The following is a 19,821-nucleotide window of genomic DNA, read 5'->3' as shown; positions in this document are numbered from 1 at the left end:
TGAGAGCAGTAAGGAAAGGTTTTCTGTCACAGGGGAGACAGAATTAGAGTCCTGAAAGTCATTATCCCAGTCTCATGACTGAGTGTCTGTGCTTGGTGGTGGTACAATTTAGCAAGGCAAGGGACACTTCAAAAGAAGCTGGTTTAGATGCAGTAAGAAATATTATCTTAATATCGCATTAGTCAGGGACCCATTGAAGAAAACACAATGCACACTATTCAGTTAAAAAAAAAAAAACAGGACTTAATAAAGATAATTAGGTGCTTGTAAGAATCCCAGAAGGGCTCAAGAGGCTGGCTCTAAGCTGAGGTACCCTAGGACAACTTTCCAATGAGAAAAATAAATGTCCTTTACACTGTCTCTCTGGAAATGCCACACATCACCAAATTTTCACTGGTTTCACATCTGTAACTGTAATTATAAGGAAGTCTGGGAAATGCAGTCTTTGCTTTCTCCAATTCTGCTAGAAGGGAATTGAAATGTTAGGTGCCATCTCTCAGGATTAGTCACACTTTTATTTCAATATATTGTTGATGCGCCTTTGGGACACATTTGTGGAGATGCCCAGGGAGCACTGGATATACAGGTTTAAAGATCAGGGACAATGTACAAACAAGAGATCTGTTGGTAGCTGAAACTGAAAATATACATCACCCAGAAACAGTGTAAGAACAAAGAACCAAGACTCCTAATAACTCTCTTGGGCACTATATGTTCATTTTAGAAGGAGCCAAGAGTGTTAGAAACTCAAAGTTATCAAGTACCAATTGTAACATATATTTCAACTTTCATCTAATATTTGAATTTGTCAACTTCCTGGCTACGTTAATGAGTAATGACGTTGCACTAAATGGATCCTAAATCCACCCATCCATCCATCCACCCAGACAGCTCTGCATGAAACTTCTATGTTAGATTTAGCCAAAATCATCAGGCCTATAACTTCCACCCATATTTTTCTGTATTCTGGAGTCCATCAGAATGTGTTTATGCTTACTTCCTTCAAACATTTACCAAAATTTAAGGAAAGTTTATGAACCTCCAATTTGGATCATAAGCCGTAAGTCACTCTGAATACTTGGGAAAAATTCTTGTGAAAAGACAGACATCTTAAAGGAATCTGTTCCCATATTTTGTGGGTTTTCCCTGCTGAAATAGATTTATGAAGCTTAATCATCCCCACTCTGTCTTCCCCACTTCCACCTCTCTGTGTCCAACCAAGGCATCTGACTCCCTCCAAGGTAGCTGGCCAGGTGCCACCTCTGCTCACCTTGGTGGGTCAGTCATGCCACAGACTTGTCTGTGCATTTTCTCCCTTAACCCTCTGAAAAAAATTATATTTTCTCACCTCAATTTTCTCATCTGAAGTGTTACCCTTCCTGGACAACATTAGCAGGCTTAGAGAAAATCTGATGCCCATAACTGAGTGACCTCAAGGCCAGATAAATGTAAAAAAAATAGATGTCATGATTTCATGTTAAGGATATAATTTTGGATTTTAAAATATGGCTAGCAAGGTCCAAGAACACTTAAGTGCCTTATGCTAAGAGTAAACATAGTAAGAAAAGGCAGCTGAAGAGGTCTAGAAAGCAGATTGCTATTAGATCACATTTCATTAGAGGGAACTGCTTTGTAAAGGCAATCTCATAGCATAGTAAGACCAGCTATTTTTTTAATCTACCATGCACTGTACGTACTATGTTAGATCTTTCATTTAGTAGTTTTATTCAATACATAAAGGAGGGTAGACCTTATTTTCCCTTTATCATAGACGAGAAACTAAAACTCAGAGAAGATAGGTAACATGTCCCTATATTAACTAATTAATTAATTCAAGCAGTGTTGTTTATGACATAGCAGTCAGAGAAGCAAGGTAAGGTGCTAAGCTAAGATGTCATCTGTCCTATTGCTCAGTGGATTAATATGACCAGAGTTAGGATGCAATGTGGATTCTTAGGATGTTCTAACATTGTGTCTGTCTCTTTATTTTCTCCAGGTCATAAAATAGTTTCTCCCCACCATTGCATCTATAAATCTCTACGCAAAATGTAGAAGTTTTAATAAGTCCCAGGTAATTAACTTGCTAAGACAATTCAGATATTGTTTAGAAAATGTGGGTCACATTCTCACCTCTCTAGAGATTGACTGCCTATTTGTTGACCTAAAGAACATTGTAAGTTCAGGAGATCTGGTGTCCAGCAACTTTGGCCTAGCTACTGTCACTGCTTTTCCTCTTGCAGATGAAAGAATTGAGATCAAGAATGATTGAATGATGAGGTGCCTTTTCAAAGTCATAAAGCAAATCAGTAGAAGAAAATGGTGTAGAACTCATAACCATGGAATCTTATATCCAAACTCATCCCCCAACTCCAATTAGATCCTTTTCTTCCTTTCTGAGAAACGGTTCCCTTCAAGGAGGTGCATTATTGACAGGTAAACATCAGATCAAATGACCGGCGCCTGGTTTGCATTGAACATCCTGTGGTGATCACAGCTCTCTTAGAAACTGGAATTCCTAGAGGGGGTTTGGGTACTTACTCATTTTCCTACATCACATGCTTCCATCATCTTATTTCTCCCAACCAAATGGGACATTAGACCACTTGGAAAATTTTTACAAAAGCATATTGCCTCCATGTGTGCAGTACAAGCCCTGCTTCAAATATGTGTATACATTGGCAACCTCTCCTGTTCCTTTCAGGAAGTTGAAAACAGATGTTTCGACTAAACTAGTAACTGTGCTTCTGTATTTGTGTTTGGAATTCAAAGAACTTCTATCTAGTGGATTAGAGTCAAATTCGTACAGTTTGCTGATGAAATGGGAGAATAACATTTCTGATAAATTGAGAAATATTTTGTCATTGGAAGTTATTCTTCATGTATTCAATAAAAAAGTATTTGAAGAGATATGTATGAACCGAGGACTGAAATTCCACTTTGCTCAATTACTATAACAAATATCTCCTGCTCTACATCATTAGGACTGCTACGGATTGAACGTTTGTGCCCTACCCTCCAAAGTTCTTATGTTGAAACTTGAATCCCAATATGATGGCATCAGGAGGTGGGGTCTTTGGGAAGTAATTAGGTCCTCAAGGTAGAGCCCCCTTGAATCAGATTAGTGCCCATACAAGAAGAAGCCAGAGAGCTAGGACAAAAATGACTGCCATTTAGAAAGTAGGAACACGGTACTCACAAGACCCCAGTGATGCTGGTACCATAATCTTAGATTTCCAGCCTCCAGAACTGGGAGAAATAAATTTCTGTCATTTAAGCTACCCAGTTTATGGTAATTATTTTTAGAGCAGCCCAAGCCGACTAAGACAAGGACTTACTGACATTTCATCTCATTTAGCTTTCCAATGCCTCACCTGTAGCCTGTCTTGTCTGCACAAAAAGACATCAGTCTTTTCAGACGCCAATAGACCATGGTTTGTTCTCTGTAATCTCTGGGAACAATCATGGTAAGGAATTCATGTTTCTGCTAAGTGTGCACCAGATACTTCTTCCTTTTTTTTAGTGAGCATTAATGATCCGTCACACTCCAGGCTCTCAGAAAGTAAAATTAAGTAGAAAATCGGTTCTCACCTTTAAGGAGCACCTATTTTTATGAAGGATACACACGTGGACTCAAATAATTGCACATAATATAATCTGTGTGCACAGGGTCACCTGGGGTGCAAAGAGCTTCCTGTTTTCTCCCCCTTTCAGTCCAGTGAGAGAGGCATGAACGTCCCAGCGTGACATATGAAGAAATCGAGGATGGCGAGCGTCATTTACCCGGCAAGTGAGCTGCAGCACACATTGGCGTCCAGGCCTCATGATTTCTAGTCCACTGATGGCCAGCCCTCTTCACAGGCCTTCGAAGTGGGAGCTGCGTGCTCAGAGAGGTCGGTGTGCACCAGACCTGGCGGGGCTGGCGGCCTCCTGGGGGGCGGGGCGTAACGGGAAATCTGCTCTGTCTTCATCTTCTAAATCCCTCGCTCTCCCCCGCCCGTCAGCGAGAGAGGGAGATCCGTGAGGAATATGTGCTGTCATCCAACTTCCACACCCGAATGAGCACAACAACCCACCCCTTCTCCTCCCTGGGGCCTCAACTCAGTCTTTCTGCTTATTAGGTTTGTTTTTATTTATTTTTTAAACGTTTGCCTATAGCATGTTTTCATCTCATAAAGACAGTTGAACACCATGAAAATTGGTATTCATTTTTCACCTGATGATTTTATTGGCCACTATGTTTTAATCTAACACTGACACTTTGCTTGCTTGCGTTCTCTTCTCTTGACCTTGCCTCTTATTTGATCTGAAAAATCCAATTAAATTAGCTGGGCATTCGCTGTTCTGTGGGAAAGCGTGCTGATGCTTTGCTGGTGACTCTGGGATCTATTGTTTGTTTCAATGGTTCAAATTTAAAGCCTGGTCCTCTCTGTCTTCAAAATGTAAGGGAGGCCATTCATTCATTCAATCATTCATTCTACAAACTTTCATCAGGCATCTCTGTTTATATCAGACTTTATGTTAGAGGTTAGAGATATAAATATCAATAAAATTCAGGTCCCTGCCTGGGAAGAGGCAGAGTGACTATGATATAGAGTGATGAGTGTTTGAATAAAGGTGTATAGACTGTGCTGTCAGGGCACAGAGAAGGCAGCAAGAAAAGATACCTGGAAAACTAGGTTTTATGGAGAAGATGGAATCTGAGTGAATGTTTTGAATAATTATAGCTGAATCAGACGGATGATGGGGAGAAGATGGCTTTTCCAGGTTAAGGAGAACGGGCTGTGCAAAGGCTCTGAGGCATGAAAGTGCTAGTGTATCAAGAGCCTGAGATGGTGCACAGTCCCCCTGACATAACAAAGGTCTAGGGCAGGCAGAGTGAGAAGGGCCTGCCCCGGAAGCGAAGGGGTAGATAAAAGAGTTTGAAATAAGCTGAGTAGGTGGATCTTCATCTTGAAGGCCAGTGGATCTGGCCCTAGGGTCCATGAACTGGTGTTAAGTGTCCATATGCTACCTAAAATGTCATTTTTTTTGGTCTACATATACATACATGCAATTATTTGGGGGAGGAGAGAAAGAGGAAGACAACAGTACAAAACTGTGCTGAGCTTTTCAAAGACATTCTTTGCCCCAAATATTTTGAAGCCATTTCTGTAGGCAACAATACATCATTGTAGATTGTTAAGATAAGAAGGAAATGATCGAGTCAGGGCTTTAGAAATTATTAACATGCAATTAAACCATTTGTGTTCCATATTATTAATATGCATAAATGCAATTGTTGTTTTCACGGTACACAGAAAAATACTCTTTGTGGCAAACTAGAAGAATTTAAAGATTTTTGACCAGATATGCAGACTCTTAAATTTTGGCAACATCTCTATGTATTTCAAAAACTGGTAATCTGGGAAGTCTTGAAAAAGGTATTATTTGAAAACAAAGTACTCTATTTGAAAATGCTTACTGACTCTTGTCTATAAGCTGCCTGGCATTTCAGGAAAGGGCGTGTCGCAAGGTCTCTGGGTCTGAGGCCATCTCCCTGAATGGGACATTGACCGGCTGACGCATCCACTGGCATTAGCCTGGGCATTTCCATATTCATGGCTTCTACATGATTTTTAAACAAATGCCCATATTTTCATCAGCCGCAAAAATGCAAAGTCTGGAAGCCCCCTTAGGAACTTATGCAACGGTTTTAAACAGGATTTGAAACTTGAACTTCTTTTACGTCTACATTGTATTAATGATACAGATTCCTCAGTTTGGGAAAATGTGATGCACATTAGTAATAATTACAATTTTGGTCCCAAAATGATCACTGTATTTTTCTGATGAATGAGTGAAGCAAAATATCCGACAGTCATTGTTACATGAAACTTGGTTCAGAGTGAAAGAAATGGCTATTTTTCAAATGACACATTGAATAGAAAGAACCAGGAGGAAAAAGATATGACCTGGCAACCTCTGCATTCGACAGACCCATTTCAGGGCCCTAGTTACAAACTACTGGAGTTAAATGAAGGTGAGGTCTAGGAATTCATTATTGGGTGTTAAAAGTAAAACTGCAGGTAAATGCTGGTCAGAGTGCAGTTGTGTTTACAACTAATTGATCACAACCAGTTACAGATTTTTTGTTCCCTCTCCACTCTCACTGCTTCATTTGGCTGGCAAAAAAAAAAAAAAGAAAAAATTCAGGTAAATAGACAAATTGAAACAAGAAAGACAATGCCCAAAGCAACTTAATTTGGGCTTACTAACTGCAAGTGCTTTTTTCTAACTATGACTTCGGTTAAATCTCACAACAACTCCATAAGATTATTATCATGCTGAGCATCTCTTGAAAGATTAAGAAAAAAAAAAAATACCCAGACTTGGTAAATGATTTGCTCAAGTTGATCAGTGACGAACTTGGATTCTGTGCACCAGTTTGGTAATGATATCTGCTATAGCAAAAATCCCCAATTTCAATGATTTTAATCACAATAGAAATTAATTTCTCCCCCACAAACAATCCAATATGGATTGTCCTGATGGTCAACAGATTCTTCATTTTCTTAATTCTGGTATTTAGTTCTTTCTAGTTTGTAGCTGATCCATGCCCAAAGTCTGTGAAATCCCCCACTTCTATCCAGGGAATACAAAGGTGGGGAAGGCTTACCAACCTTGCAATATGCCAATGCTCAGAACTGTCACATCATCTTCCTTAGAGGCAAGAAGGGTTTGACAATGTAGTTCCAGTCCACGTCTCAGAGACAACTGCATACGATAGAAGAGTAGCTCAAATTTTTGGCAGACACTTAGTGGTCTCTGTCAGAGTTTCCATCCTAGGTCTGTTTATACTAAGTGGTATTCAACCCAGTCACTTCCAGATGCCCCTGTTTTATAACAAATAGTTGAATGATTCCTCTATCCTCTGGAAATAAAATGTATAAATTACATTACCTACCTACATGCTAGTTTTCAAAAAATAAATATAATTTCTCATGTAACATAAAAGAGAAATAAATTAAAATGAAGCACTGACAAAATAACAGATGTTTCAAGATATAAATACTGGGAAACAACTACCTGAAAAGACATACATGCATAAGTGTGGAACCGCTACTTATGTGATAGCTACAAACACAAACTAACTCCTATGTTCTGTATTAAACATTCGCATTTCATTAGCACAGATGCCTTTGGTCACATGACTTTCCAGTATAATGAACACGTTTTAGTAAAGTTCCAAACAAAAGAATTTACAATCTTTTCTCAGAATACAAAAGAAATGTATTCATATATTGCATATTTTACCGTGAAAACATTGCTCAGTATTGATATGTAAAATGAGTTCGGGTTTTTATTCCCAAATAATTTTAAGTAGATTTTTTAACCTACATGAATATCTGGGAAGGTGGTTGGGGGGCAGAGGGATTGTTTAATAGTTTTACAAGAACCAATTATTGTTAAGGACTGTCCTTCACATTCCAGAACATCTAGTAATCTAACCAATAAATTCAAGTTAATGCCCTCCCACCTATGGTAACAACAGAGGTACCCTGAAAAATTTATAAAATGTACCCAGGGCCTGATACTTCCCTTATAAAAAAAACCACTTCAATAAGTCATATTGCCTCCTTGAGTTTAAATTTTTATTATTTTTTATTTTTGCAATAGTTTTAGATTTATAGAAAAATCATAAAAATAGTACAGAAAATTCCCATACACCTATAGCCAATTCCCCCTATTATTAACATCATATATTTATATGGTACATTGGTCACAATTATGAGCACAAATGGATATATTATTTTTCATTTAAGTCCAACTTTATTCAGATTTCCTTAGTTTTTACTTAATAATTTTGCTTGTTTTCTTTTCCAAGATCCCATCCAAGGTAATACCTTACATCTAATTGTCATTCCCCTTAGGCTCCTCTTCACTCTGACAGTTTCTCAGACTTTCCTTATTTTTTATAACCCAAACAGTTTTGCAGAGTTTGGGTCTGGTATTTTGTAAAATGTTTCTCAGGATTTGTCTGATGTTTTTCTCATGATCAGACTAGGGTTTGGGAAGGAAGTCCACTTAGGCAAAGTGCCATTCTCATTGCACCACACCAAGGAGACATTCTACCACATGACTTATCACTGTTGATGTGGACCATCGTCACCTTGCTGAGGTAGTATTGATCAGGTGTCTTTACTAAATTTACTCTCTTCCCCTTCTGCATACTGTGCCCTTGACAAGGAAGTCACTATGTGTGCTTCAGACTTAAGGAGCAGGGAGCTATGCTCCACCTCAATGAGGGAAGAGTATCAACATAAATGATTTGGAATTTTTCTTCATGGGAGATTTATCTCTTCTCTGTGATTTTTAAATTTATTCAATCATTTGCTTATCTTTACTCATATAGCTGTATATCCATAATTACATACTGATATAAAGAAATATAAAAATTAAAAATAATAATTAAAATATAATCAACTAAGTATAAAAAATAAATTAATAAAGAAATAAATTTAGAAATCATGGAGTAGAGACAATTTAGCTTATAGTTCAATAATACTTTATTGCTTTTGTTTCTCAAATTGTTCCAGTTTGGGCTATCATTGCTCCTTCAATTGGTTATTGTGTCTTTTTGACATACTCATAATATTGTGGGCTCTTTTTTTTTTTTTCCTGAGTACTTCCTTACTTGCTGACACTACAAGGTACTCCAGGCTAATCCTATATATTTTCTGATCCAATCCTAGGATCAGCCATTTCTCCAAGGATCCCTAGTTCCTTTTATTGAGGAATCATATTAGAAACCAAAATCTGGATGCTCAGTGTACTCATCGTTACCAGGGTGTCACAGTGTCTAGGTGCTCTTCTCTTAGCTAACAGTACAAAAAATGTGTGTATGTTAACCCCATGTACATACACATGTCTTTATTTCTATATGTAGCCGTCTATATTAATCTGAACACGAGTTCTTAACTGATGTGGGCAACTCTACTCCATTACCATGTGGATCAGTTTAACCCTCTCCTCCTCCTTCTCTGCAACCTCTCAGTCAAACAGTGGGAAACTTGGCTCCCACTATCCTCCATACATTTACTTAATTATTCAATTTCAGCATAAATGTATAGTGGCATCAGAATTGTTAACCTGTACCCCATGAGGAACAACCTTATCAACTAGAATACAGAGCTTTTGCCTTTGCCTTTAGTCTTACAGACTTCACTCATTTCTATAACTTTCCCCCACCTTCTTCAATGAGAATATTTCATACATTTAAAATATAGTTAGGTTATTTTGCTAAGTTTTCATTCCATCCCTGAATCCCTAAGGCTCCTAAATATATGTTTTTAGTTGACATACATTAAAGTTCACTTTTTCCGTTATGAATTTCAATAGATTTTGACAAACACAGGGTGTCATTTGCCTACCTGTTGCATGTCATACTGAATAGTTTCACCTCTTAAAAAATTTCCTGTGTTTTACCTATTAACTCTTGAAACCACTGGTATTTCTCCTGTTCCTATAGTTTTTCTTTTACAGAATGGCAGATGAATAGAATCATAAACTATGCAGACTATTCAGATTGGTTTCTTCACTTAGCAACATGCACCTAAGACTCATCTATGCCTTCACGTTATTGATACTTTATTCCTAGTATTCTGTCGTATGGATGAACCACTATTTGTGTATACATTCTCCTAGTGAAGGACATCTTTGTTGCTTCCAGTTTTTGATGATAAGCACTGCTATAAACATGCATGTGTAGGTTTTTGTGTCAATGTAAGTTGTCCAATCAGTTAAGTAAATTCCTAGACATGCAATTGCTTCATTGTATGGTAAAACTATGTGTAGCTTTAGTAAGACTAGGATGAACTGCCCTTAAATGTGGCTTTGCCATTTCACATTCTCACTAGCAGTGAATGACCTGTACAATCATAATAATATTCTACATTCAGTATTTTTCAATTGGGGCATTAATGCACTTGGGTGAAGAAATTGTTCGATTTTCAAGACTGTCTTGCATATTGCAAGAGGTTTAGCATTCTTGACCTTCTAGTGCTACATGCCAGTAATATTCTCAGTCATTGTTACAATCAGAAGTACCTTCATACACTTCTAACGTGCTCAGGCAGAGGGAAAGTGCATCTCCCCATGCTAAAATACATTGACCTCTATGAAGACTTTATTATAACCTTTAAAAGTTTATGTCATAATAAAAAAATTGAGGATATAAAACTTTCTCATCAGTGTAAAAAAAAAAGGCATGCACACTATGTTAAAAGGTAGAATGAAATTTACAAACATATCAAGGGCAATCAGCTCTAAGTTTGCAGCTATAAGTAATTTTCTCCTTATTTACCCTTTTAATTTTTTAATAATTAGTGAGTAGTACTCTTCTAAGAGAAAACCAAAAAATTATTCAAAAATATTCTAATAGTGAAATGATTATTAAGTTTATCATATCAGGTAAATTGTTAACAGCTTTTTCTAAGAGAGGGATATCCATATTTCCTAGACATACTTGCATTCTTTTCCTGAATCAAGGCCAATGTTCTTCTCACATACTCCCTTTGATTGAAAATGGTGACAAGATGAAAATGAGAGACAGGGAAAATGACAGAAAACAGCCAGAAGGTTTTTTCTCCCCCATGTTCTATGTGTGTGTGTTTCCAAATGGATTCTGCAAGGATAACAGACCATCATGAATGATCACACCTTTCCTTCTCCAATGGTTTTAGATCTCCAATTACAATTTAAAACATCAAAGCTTTCATTTAAAGATATAGATTTTCTTCACGTTGTATTTCAGAGAGGGGAAAACAATGAGCAGGGCTAACAATACAATGCATGTTGAGAGGAGAAGACTCTTTAAAACTGTTTTAACTTCTTAACAGACAGGCAATTTTAGCATAAGATATTTTGCCTGGCAACCGTTACCAGTGGATTCTGAATGTTAAGGGAGATTTCATAGAATATCATATCCTGGCTATTTTCCACTCACTGATGAAAACTAGTTGGAGACATTTACAAGAGCAAAATGATGTCTGTAGGGGCTGCTAAGAACATTTTCAGCTGAGTTTAGAAAAAGAATGCACTCTTGTGCCAGACAGATTTAGGTTACAAACCCTTCTCAGCTTCTTCCTAGATCTGCGACCTCAGACAAGTGATTCAACCTCTCTGTGCCTGGATTTCCTTATCTTAAAATGAAGATTCTGACTGGGTTATTGAAAAATTGAAATACACAAGATTCCTAACACCCTTGGAAACATTAACTTTGTCTTATTAATATTTTTCCAGGACCTGAAATCAAGATGGAATTAATTTCATTGGCATCAAACCAATGTTTTCTGCTCTTTTGGAAACTGGCTTCTCAGGAATTGAGTGTTTTTTTTTTTTTTTTTTTACTTTAAAGAAAGAAAATAAATTGTGTTTTATGCACTTTATGTGTATGTATATCCATTATATATCCATTACCCTAAAACATAGTGACTTATAACAATAACCGGTTTTTTATTTCTCATGATGCTGTGGGTTGGCAGAGCGGGTTTGCTGGTCTTGCCTGGGTGTAATCTTGTGTCTGCATTGAAGCAGAAGTTCAGGTAGAGCAGAAATGTTCAAAATGGCCTCATTTACAGGTTTGGCAGTTGGTGCTGGCTGTTGACTGGGCTCTCTGTTCTCTCCATATGGCCTTGTATCCTCCACGAGACTAGACTGCACTTGTTCATGGGGTGGCAAAAGCATTCCAAGATGCGAGTGCAGAAGCCACAGGGAATTCACACATCAGTTTTACCCCATTCTATTGCCCAAGTGAGTCACAAGGAAGCCCAGATTCACCAGGTGAGGACATCGATGCCATCTCTTTATGGAAGGAACTGAAAATATTGTGGCCACATTTTTTCAGTCTGCAACAACACATTTCAGGACTTCTAATAATTAATTATCACAAGTGCTTTGTGAGATGGACATTATTATTCACATTAATTAAATATAAGCTAGCAAATGTAGAATAAAGTAATATATAGTGGTTAAATGTGAAAATTCTGGAATCAAATTGAATTGGTAAGAATTCCAGCCTCCTCTATCCCGACTCTTAAACTAATTGTGTGACCTTGAGTGAGTCACTTCATTTATTCATTTCTATTTTCTGTTCTAACAAACTACCAAAAACTTAAGAGGCTTAACACAGCACAAATTTGTTTTGTACAGTTCTGGAGTCCAGAAGTCCCAAATCAGCCTCAGTGGGCTAAAACTGAGGTGTTAGCAGGACCCAGTTCCTTCAGGAAGCTCTAAAGCAGACTCTATTTCCTCACTTTTTCCAACTTGTGAGGGCTGCCTGTATTCCTGGACTCGTGGTCCCACAGCACTCTGACTTCTACTCTTATTGTCATATGGTCTCTGAGGCTGACCCTCCTGTCTCCCTCTTCTAAAGACTTTTGTGATTATATTGGACCCACCTGGATAACCTAAAACAATCTCTGCAACTCGATATTCTTAATTTAATCACATCTGCAAAGTCCCTTTTGCCATGTAAGGTAACATCTTCAGAGGTTCCAGAGATCAGGATGTGGACATCTTTGGGTGGGGGAAGCCTCATCATTCAGCCTATCACACTTGGGCAAGTCATGCTGCATGCCTGGTACTAGGATAATAGCTGCATCAAAGTTTTGTTCTGAGTTAAATATATATGGTATATACAACAGTGCCTGACACTGAGGAAGTTCTTTACGCATAGTAGCCATTGCTGCTGTCATTATCAGTACAGTTTCGCTCAGCTTACTAAATGAGGAGTAAACACCCAAATTCAGCTTCCTGGCTGCACATAAATTCTGAATAAATCATCTATTTGTTTTTATAATTTATAATTTTGGTGTATTCTAAGTCACTGATTCATTTCTGCACAATAAACACCCTGAATTATCAAGAAAGAGTGTCTGGTAAGAAATCTGGTTGAAATAGTTCAAATGTAGAAAAAGGGCTCAAAATAAACCTTTCAAAAACATATACTATGAAAAGCAATTTTTAAACTTAATAAAACGTGTCCTGTGTGCTTACTGGGTGCCGCTGTTTTCTGCTTTCTCATATGTCGTTGCACTTACTGCTGCCAAAGTTCCTCATTATTGGTGACATCATCATCAAGGTACACATTATTATTTTCATCTTACAAATGAGAAAAACAGAACTCATAATTGTTAAGGCTACTCAGATCCCAAAGCAATTCAAGTCAGTCCCACTATGAAAATCCTCTTCTTACCCAATCCAATTTGCCTGCAATAAGAGGAATTTTTATCACATGACTTTCAACACATATTGCAGTTTACATTTTTACTTGCCTTGTTTTTGTAAAGGGAAGTTGTGGGGCTTTTCTTTCCTCAACTTTCCCAAATAAATTAAATAGAGAAGGAGAAATCTAGTACAGTCATCACGGCAATCTTACAAGCACAAACCCTTCATAGCCCAACTTGGAGGCAGCCAGAAAAGGCAATCCTATAAAAGCTCTGAAAATACTTAGGAAAGTTTTAAAGTTAAACAAGTTACTTAGTCCAAGCCACTTAATTGCATCTTAGAAAAGTGAGTATAAAGAAAGAGTTTATTGGTGGGCACAAGGAGGGTGGGATGGATGGAAGCAAATTTTTCTCAAAATGGGCAGCTCCTAGCCTGGGTGGTCCTCACAAACACAAATATCAAAGCCACTAGATCAAGGTTTGAGTGCCAGTGCTCTTGCTTACAGGATCCTGTGGGGTTTGGAAATGAAGGAAGTAAAATTAAAACTAAATCCAGAGGATACTGGGAGAGTGGTTGGGAACAATAAATAGTGGGAACATTCCTTATATTACTTTGCTATTTGTAAAATGTTGTCGGAAACCAACAGAGATGAGAATTCAGGAAAAAGTGGCAGATGGCTATATTAAAACTTTTTTATAGTTTAATTCATACAGTGAGGCTGAGTGTTAAGTATTTTCCCCATTTTACAGATGAGAAAGTTGAATCTTTGAGAGGATAATTAACTTTGCCATGATCACAAAGCTGTTAAATGGCAGAACTAGGAATAGAGTCTAGGTCTTCTTGCTCCAAATCCAACACAATTCCAGAAACATCAAACATGACTTTCCCTCCAAAATGCTCACCAGTCTTTCTTACCACTGTGACATCTGCAGGTACTGTTCAAAGCATTGAGCAAAGGGTGTTTCATGAAGGGCTTATTAACCAAGGTGGAAGCAGAGTTAAGGGAACCAATGAGGCACAACTACAGTCTCCATCCTTACTCCAGAGCCTGGAAATATCTGGGAGCAGCTACTGCCTCTAGATCTGGAGGGGAGCGAGGAAGAAGCAAAGTTATGAAACCCTGGAAAGCTGGTACCATGAGACAGGGGTTGCCCAACCTGTGAGTATTGGTGGAGATGTAGCTACTTTTAAGCCACTGGCCGGACAGGGGCTGAGGAGGTGTGGGTAAATCCTCAGACATCTCTACCCCCATCCACAACCCTGTGTTTTTCTAGGCTTTCTGACTGGCTGAAGCCACCCCAGTGCCATGAGTTGGTTCTGCAGAACGTGAGTCTCCCGGGACACGACGAAAGAAGAGATTGTGAGGACTGAATAGAGAACATCCAGCTCCTGTCATTCTCAGTACAATTCTCAGTGGACCAATTTGAGAGAATGAGTCACGTTCCATTTTGCCCAATTCCTTACCGTTCATATTTTACCCATGAGCTTAGCCACTACTGAATTTGCAGCTGCTAACTCTTGTGTAAGTGAACATCTATCCAGTAAATGTGAAGATCACTCTGATTTCTACTCCATCCGCTGAAAATGACAGAGGCCGAATCAACACTGAGCACATGTTCTGGGAAAAGCTTGGAAAATGTCTAAGAAGTGTGGTGAGAATTACTTTGAATTGGAAAGCTTTATGGCTGTTTTATGTTATGTGTGGAAGATACATCAGGATTATAAGAGAGAGAGGGAAGAAAATGTCCTGACTGCATCCAGGGGAATTTTTGCAAAGGGAGCCTACGGAGGGGTGGCAGACCTAAGACTCTCTTCATTCCAACCATTATTTGACAACTGGCTATTCATGCATTAGGGTGTATGTAGAAAAGGTTAAAGGTAGAAACGGTATCTCAGAAGTAGAAATGGTATCAAGAAACAAGACTGGTTAAAGAATAATATGGGGAAAATTAATGCAGTGGGAAGGCTTACGTACTAGTTCCAGAAATCCAGAGTATAACAGAAGGTGTGTTATTTTTGTTGGACATTTCAAAAATAAGTATGGGGTCCTTCAGGTCTATTGTAATGCATTATTACATTTGGTCTTCTACACATGGCTTTCCTTGACTGGACAAGTTGCATGCACCACAGTATATTGCACGTATCCCACCTGTGATTTATTGTATTTCCCCAGAATTGTCATTATATGCCATCACTCACTTCACCCCGTCCTCCTCATTCCAGACTGTGTGATCTTTTTACCTTGCAAACCTATTCATGTCAAGGACCAGCTAATAAATGGTAAAGTTGCATCTTGAGCCAAGGAATCGTGACTGTTAGTTCAGCGTGCTTTACCTTAAATATCTCTGGAGTCTTGCTTCAGATTTAAAATTCTGAGTCTGTACTTTCAAGATTTATTTGAAAATTAACTAAATGATGCCCCTAAACCTACGTGAGAAATAATAAAGTACTTTCCAGATTGAATGCCTAAAAATTCCATTTCATTTTATGCCGCCTCGTGTATGGATAGATAACTAGAGTGCTATTTAGTCTACAGAGATATTTTCTTAATACTCTGTTTTAGTTTCTTGTTTCTTGTTTGTTTATTTGGCAACTTTATTTTTGTAACTGGGGATAAATCTGGTATTCAATTCAACTTCAGTGTCAGAGGGAGTTGGAGAATGTTCGGTAGGATGATCTTTGAAAACTAATACCTTAGAAATATAGAAATAAGTATCATATATTTTATGACATTTTTTTGTATGCAAACAATATAAAAATCACCAAATGAGAATTTTATATTTGAATTGTATACAAATTGATGTAGTAAATTGATTTAGACAACATCTTTTAGAAATAAGGTAAAAATGTTTAAAAAATAAAATTGCTCATAGTTTGGTAATATACATGATCTAAATACTGGTTGTACAGCAATAATGCCAAGCTATGCATGCATATTCAAGCAAAATATATTTTTCCAGATATTTTGCCTATCCTGCAGTAGTACTTTGTGAATTTGATAAAACAGCCATTTACAAAAAACATAAAAATGGATATTTGAATTTGTTTGCTAATTCAGGCCAAATTGTTACTCTAGTAGCCCAACTAAATATATAAAGGGAAGCAGACCATATTCTTTGGATTCTACACTTGAAGTAGAGCAGATCATATAATATGATAATTGTATGCAAATACATAAAGGGATATCACACAAAAAAAAGGCTAAGAATATTCTCTTTGGTTCCAGAAGTCAGGGCTAGAGCTAACAGGTAAAAGTTATAGGCTGTTAGATTTTACATCTCTGCAAGCAAGCAATGACCTAAAGGAATTGTTAAAAGCAGAATTAACTGCCTCTGGAAGTGGTGAGCTCTCTACCATAGGCGATATTAAAACAAAACACAGATGTATCTCCTTCCATCATTTATATAATTTTAGTTTTGGAGATAGAGATTGAACTGCCTGAAAAAAAAGTGTTAATCACTGCTCATTTTCTTCCTCACTGTGTTCCAAATATATAATTAAACTTGTGTATTAATGAGCAAAGGACTTTTCAGAAAAAAAAAATCTCTGAACACAGAGGAAACCAATTCAACTGCACTCAGAGTGAGAAGGAAACAGATATGATGATCTCATTGTTGTATTTCTAGGAAAGATGAGTCATGCAGTCTGCTCAAATTCAGGGTAGCTGGAGGGAAGCTGGACATCAATGATGCTTTCTTCCTTTTTAATAAGGACCAGAGTCTCAAGTTTCTTTTAAAATAAAAGGGAGGAAAGCACTTAGAAATTGGCCCAAATCAAGAAAACTTCACTTGAATATTCTGGAAAATGTAAATATAAATAAACCTGTTTAACTTGAAATTAATTAAATTGAGTGTGGGGGTGAGTGGGAAGGAGGGTTCATGTAAACCATCCAAACTCACAGGCTCTCCTGTTTCTAACTCCAGCCAGACATCATCCCTGAGTTCAATTTCAATCTCACTTTGATTTATTTGCAAAGACAAAGAACCAGTTCAGAGAAGTGAAGGGTTTGGAGGAAGAAGAATTAGCCAGAGGCAAAGCTGCATTGGCCCCTACAAGTTCACTGGGGTAGAAGTACGTGCTTTTTTTCAAGAGAAACTTTTTGTCAGTTGAGTAGTAGAATGTGGTAGCCATGGGTCTGGAAGCTGCTTTCCTTTTAAATTGGCCCAAACTATAGGCCATGGGTCTGTGATTCTATAAACTAACATTTACTGAATGTCTGCTAGGGACTGGGCACTGTGAAACAGATTAATGGATGGGAGATTGTTACACTTCTTAAGTGGCATCCAGTTTCTACATTTTGAGAGAATTTTTTTTTTCTACTGATACCCTGGACCACACCCTTTCTAAAATGTTAGACGTATCTCCTCTGTCACTAAGAGGAGAAAGAAAAGGTGGGAATACTGACCTTTTATGGAATGTGGGAAGATGTGAAAGTCACAATTTGGAAGTATATTTCAGATTTTTCTTGCTTTAATATCATGCTTATGATAAGGAGTTAAAATGAGTGATAAAAAAAACTTAATATTGCAAAACTGCATCCGTATAACTTTGCACTGAAGTCTTAGTAAATATTATGTTAAGATTAATTCAATCTTATAGTTTTTAAAAGGATTGTAATATAGGTCAATTCTTCCCTTTTCTTGAGTTAGTAAACTCAAATCAAGGAAAAACAATGACTTGTTCAAGGTCTTAGACAATTAGGTAAAAAGTGGAAGTATTGATATAGTAATGTGTTCAAGGTACCTTGATTATATTATCCCATTTAATGCTTTTAAATTATTTTTATCAAAATCATACTTGCATATAATTGAAATTATTGAAGAGTTCAATAAAGCATGTTAGAAAAAATTATTTTTAGTTCTCAAAAATACCCAATTTTAACTCTCTTAATTGACTCTTTTTTAATCTACTTTTATAACTCTAAAATATATTAATATTCCTACTATTAAATTTGCAATCCTGATATTTTGGTCCAAGGCCATATTCTAATAGCTTCCTGAGGTGCAACAAATAACATTTTTGAGATTCTGTAAGTGGCTTTACTCTATACTCACACAACTGATATTGGGTTTGAACAATAATTCTAGAGTGAATATCAACTTTCAAAAATGTCAAATACATTCTTCACTTTATATTAACTTTCAATATTACTGGTGAGGAAACAATGACATTTTGATTTTTGTGCCAATTTTTGAAGCCCATTTATTTTTCTACATGGAAGCTTATCTTATCTTCTTTGCCATTAATTCTGAAATCTCAGATGATATATATTGAGGAAAGCCTATGGGTCTATTTTCATCCATTATTCTGGGTGCATGATGGGCCTCATCAATATGAAAAATTCTTACTATTCAGTTCTGACAATATCTTTTGATTTGTTCCTGGGATGATTTCCTTATCTCTGTTTTTCTGGTGTCCCTTTCGGAATCCCCTGCTATGCAGATGTTGGAAATTTGATCCCAGCCCTGTACTTTTCTAACCTTCGTCTCCTATGTTCTACTTTGATTTTTTGCTCTAATTACTTAGAGATTTCTTTTTATTATTATCTAATCTTTCTTTTGAGTTTTCATTTCTGCTACCATGTTTTTAATTCCCAAAGTTTTATTTAATTCTCTAAGAGTTACCTTCTAGAGCAACCCATCATTGTTTTCTGAATACATCACTTAAAAAAAAAATTTCTCTAATAATATTATGTTTTCTTTGCCCTGCAAGGAATCATAGATTCAGCTCAGCTTTCTCTGGGTTCCTAATATTTTTGCCAGTTTGTTTTCTCTCCATTTCCCATTAGATGCTTTTCTCAAAGTCTGGTGATCCCTACTTATTTATTGCTATTTAAGATTAGTGCACTGAAAAGCATAGTGGAAGTTCTGTGGTGGTCTGTCTGACAGTGGTCTTGCTCTACCTTTCTCATCTGGATATCACATGAGAAGCCCTAATTACCTCAGGCATCTGTTTATGCAATGAATTAACTTCTCTCCTATGAATCTAGAATATACTATACTAATAATATACTGATAATATTATTATTAATAATATACTAATTGGCCATGGGAAAATTTTAAAAATAGGAACTAAACTCACTTCAGGAGTCAGTGGTTTAGATGATGAAACACAATGGAAATGATAAGCTGACTGGGTCCTGGTCATTTTGGGGGAATCCTCCATTGTGAATATCTTTAGTTCTTTTCTCTTGAGTTGCTCAGATTCCCCAGAAGAGCCTCTTGAAATCTTCCTGAAGGCTTAGTCTTGGTTCCTAGCATTCTGGGAGCCAAGAGAAAGAGAAGCTAAAGGTCTAAACATTGTTTAGTATTTACTTAACTCCCCAATATTTGTATATTATTCAAAACTGTCTTATGTGCCCCAGGCACAAGACTCTCTGCTTTACTTCTACAGAGAATAAACTTTCACTTTCTAGGGAAGAAGAGAAGAAAAGTTAAGTAGGATCCAGGAATTGTGAGGAAGACCAAGATCAAGGCATGTCTCGTGTCTGAGGAGGGTCTACCTTCTGGTTTTCCCATGGCCACCTTCTCAGTGTATCCTGACATGAAATAGAGAAGAATTAGCCTCTCTCATGTCTTTTTATAAAGACATAATTCCATTCATGAAGGCCCCATC

The sequence above is a fragment of the Lemur catta genome, chromosome 4 (assembly GCF_020740605.2).
Source record: "Lemur catta isolate mLemCat1 chromosome 4, mLemCat1.pri, whole genome shotgun sequence".
NCBI classification, from domain to species: Eukaryota; Metazoa; Chordata; class Mammalia; order Primates; family Lemuridae; genus Lemur; species Lemur catta.
This window is presented reverse-complemented; position numbering follows the sequence as displayed.